Raw genomic sequence first — 4,523 nt, 5'->3', positions numbered from 1 at the left:
TTTATACAGCGGGCTACTACTATATTTCTACAGCGGGCTACTACTGTATTTATACAGCGGGCTACTACTGTATTTCTACAGCTGGCTACTACTGTATCTATACAGCGGGCTACTACTGTATTTCTACAGCGGGCTACTACTGTATTTCTACAGCGGGCTACTATTGTATTTCTACAGCCTGCTACTACTGTATTTATACAGCGGGCTACTACTGTATTTATACAGCGGGCTACTACTGTATTTCTACGGCGGGCTACTACTGTATTTCTACAGCGGGCTACTACTGTATTTCTACAGCGGGCTACTACTGTATTTATACAGCGGGCTACTACTGTATTTATACAGCGGGCTACTAATGTATTTCTACAGCGGGCTACTACTGTATTTCTACAGCGGGCTACTACTGTATCTATACAGCGGGCTACTACTGTATTTCTACAGCGGGCTACTACTGTATTTCTACGGCGGGCTACTACTGTATTTCTACAGCGGGCTACTACTGTATTTCTACAGCGGGCTACTACTGTATTTATACAGCGGGCTACTACTGTATTTATACAGCGGGCTACTACTGTATTTCTACAGCGGGCTACTACTGTATTTCTACAGCTGGCTACTACTGTATCTATACAGCGGGCTACTACTGTATTTCTACAGCGGGCTACTACTGTATCTATACAGCGGGCTACTACTGTATTTCTACAGCGGGCTACTACTGTATCTATACAGCGGGCTACTACTGTATTTCTACAGCGGGCTACTACTGTATTTCTACAGCGGGCTACTACTGTATTTCTACAGCGGGCTACTACTGTATTTATACAGCGGGCTACTACTGTATTTCTACAGCGGGCTACTACTGTATTTATACAGCGGGCTACTACTGTATTTCTACAGCGGGCTACTACTGTATTTCTACGGCGGGCTACTACTGTATTTCTACAGCGGGCTACTACTGTATTTCTACTGCGGGCTACTACTGTATTTCTACAGCCTGCTACTACTGTATTTATACAGCGGGCTACTACTGTATTTCTACAGCTGGCTACTACTGTATCTATACAGCGGGCTACTACTGTATTTATACAGCGGGCTACTACTGTATTTCTACAGCGGGCTACTACTGTATTTCTACAGCTGGCTACTACTGTATCTATACAGCGGGCTACTACTGTATTTCTACAGCGGGCTACTACTGTATTTCTACAGCGGGCTACTACTGTATTTCTACAGCGGGCTACTACTGTATTTATACAGCGGGCTACTACTGTATTTCTACAGCGGGCTACTACTGTATCTATACAGCGGGCTACTACTGTATTTATACAGCGGGCTACTACTGTATTTCTACTGCGGGCTACTACTGTATTTATACAGCGGGCTACTACTGTATTTATACAGCGGGCTACTACTGTATCTATACAGCGGGCTACTACTGTATTTCTACAGCGGGCTACTACTGTATTTATACAGCGGGCTACTACTGTATTTATACAGCGGGCTACTACTGTATTTCTACAGCGGGCTACTACTGTATTTCTACAGCGGGCTACTACTGTATTTATACAGCGGGCTACTACTATAAAACACACTACGTTCTCCAAACTATATTGCTGAATTTCCTCCTCACTTCATGCACCTTGCGTCGGAGAGCGAGATACAGTAGCAGCAATGTTCCTTTCCCTTTTGCTCACGACTAAATTTCTCTGTTTTAGAGAAACAGAGTACATCCCACTGATGTTCAATGTACAACAGTGACTAAGTCAGAGGTGGTGTACCTGAAACACCGTGTCTCCGTGTCTCCACCCTTTTTTGACGTTCGTGGTGTTTTTTTGAAGGACGTGGAAGAAAAGATTTGATGGGCACGACGGGGCTGTACATAACAGCTGTCGATAGTAGTTCCTGTGGTACCTGTATTCAGGTACATTCTCCTTCTAGGAATGAATATACCGACTCATCAACAGAGATTGTTCGCTTGCCCAGCTAACAAGACACATTCCTGTTAGTGTCACAAGTCAAGACAATTGTTTTCTCAAAAATATGACATATACCTACAACGTTAAAAGACATCAAAAAATCAAGATGTTCTTTTAACATTCCAGAATATTTGTGTTACGTTTTTTCAATTGGCTGTGAAATTACACAAAAAATACATTGTTCTAGGAACATAATTAAATCAATTATGATGCTGAAAAAAAGATCCATTCTGCATTGCAGTAAAACCAGACAGAAATGACTCTTCTCACCTACTGTACGGTGTGCTTTTTGTGTAGATTATAAATGAAAACAGAGATTTCTATGTTTGCTCCGGACCACTAGGGAGTTTACGAAATGCGGTGCGAAATGGTTGAAGACCACTGATACCTTTAACAGGCCATAGAGGGCAGTGAGCACTGAACCACTGAGGTTGTGTGTGTGTGTGTGTGTGTGTGTGTGTGTGTGTGTGTGTGTGTGTGTGTGTGTGTGTGTGTGTGTGTGTGTGTGTGTGTGTGTGTGTGTGTGTGTGTGTGTGTGTGCGTGCGTGTGTGCGTGTGTGTGTGTGTGTGCGTGCGTGCGTGTGTGCGTGCGTGTGTGTGAGCGCGCGTGTGTGTGTGTGCGTGCGTGTGTGCGTGCGTGCCTGCATGTGTGTGTGTGAGCGTGTGTGTGTATAACTCTGTGTATCCCTGAGTATGCAGGAGAAATAGAGCGCATGCAGCAGGGACGTCTTACATTAGTTGGGAAGGGTGTTCCAATGTGAGATGGAATGGTGGTGCAGTATAGTGCAAGCACCCCTCTCCCCCTGCTCTAACCTCCTCTCCTCTCCTCTGCTGTCCTCTGCTGTCCTCTCCTGCTGTCCTCTGCTCTGCTCTCCTCTCCTCTCCTCTCCTCTCCTCTCCTCTCCTCTCCTCTCCTCTCCTCTCCTCTCCTCTCCTCTCCTCTCCTCTCCTCTCCTCTCCTCTCCTCTCCTCTGCTCCGCTCCTATCCCACTGCTACTCCTTTGTCAAGTTGCCTGCAGAGTAGACTTGAGTGGTGCATTGCTGCTAAAACAGAAGCAATCAGCTGTGAGAGACGTTACACATCCAGGGGGGGGGGGCGTTCCAGGTGGATGAGGCAGGCTCCTTGGGTGATCTAGTGTGGTGTGCATCTCAAAATGACAGGCTCCTTGGGTGATCTAGAGACTGGGGGTCCTAAACCGCTACATTGGCGTCAGGTACGGGAATAAACCGCTACATTGGCGTCAGGTAGGGGAATAAAATTAGATTAATGCTGCACTGGAATGAAGGAAGCATGTTTGAATGAAAAGGACGATTCAGTTTGTATTTTGTTCAATGTGGTATGTGTTTTAAAGAATCCAAACAAAAATATGAATAATATTGTTATCATTTAATCGTTATTACAGAAAATTTGTCACGCATGTTTCAGAATGGATAGACTTTAGTGTTGCATTGTAGCAGTACAGCCCTATTCTCCATGGTGGTACACCCGGTGAAACACAGAACTGTCACGGTGTCCACCATGAGTTTGTTTTGGTCATGACAGTACAGTCGTGGCCAAACGTTTTGAGAATGACACAAATATTAATTTCCACGAAGTTTGCGGCTTCAGTGTCTTTAGATATTTTTGTCAGATGTTACTATGGAATACTGAAGTATAATTACAAGCATTTCATAAGTGTCAAAGGCTTTTATTGACAATTACATGAAGTTGATGCAAAGAGTCAATATTTGCAGTGTTGACTCTTCTTTTTCAAGACCTCTGCAATCCGCCCTGGCATGCTGTCAATTCACTTCTGGGCCACATCCTGACTGATGGCTGCACATTCTTGCATAATCAATGCTTGGATTATGTCAGAATTTGTGTGTTTTTGTGTGTCCACCCGCCTCTTAAGGATTGACCACAAGTTCTCAATGGGATTAAGGTCTGGGGAGTTTCCTGGCCATGGACCCAAAATATCGATGTTTTGTTCCCCGAGCCACTTAGTTATCACTTTTGCCTTATGGCAAGGTGCTCCATCATGCTGGAAAAGGCATTGTTTGTCACCAAACTGTTCCTGGATGGTTGGGAGAAGTTGCTCTCGGAGGATGTGTTGGTACCATTCTTTATTCATGGCTGTGTTCTTTGGCAAAATTGTGAGTGAGCACACTCCCTTGGCTGAGAAGCAACCCCACGCATGAATGGTCTCAGGATGCTTTACTGTTGGCATGACACAGGACTGATGGTAGCGCTCACCTTGTCTTCTCCGGACAAGCTTTTTTTTCCCGGATGCCCCAAACAATCAGAAAGGGGATTCATCAGAGAAAATGACTTTACCGCAGTCCTCAGCAGTCCAATCCCTGTAACTTTTGCAGAATATCAGTCTGTCCCTGATGTTTTTCCTGGAGAGAAGTGGCTTCTTTGCTGCCCTTCTTGACACCAGGCCATCCTCCAAAAGTCTTTGCCTCACTGTGCGTGCAGATGCACTCACACCTGCCTGCTGCCATTCCTGAGCAAGCTCTGTACTGGTGGTGCCCCGATCCCGCAGCTGAATCAACTTCAGGAGACGG

The sequence above is a fragment of the Salvelinus namaycush genome, chromosome 16 (genome assembly GCF_016432855.1).
Source record: "Salvelinus namaycush isolate Seneca chromosome 16, SaNama_1.0, whole genome shotgun sequence".
NCBI lineage: Eukaryota > Metazoa > Chordata > Actinopteri > Salmoniformes > Salmonidae > Salvelinus > Salvelinus namaycush.
This window is presented reverse-complemented; position numbering follows the sequence as displayed.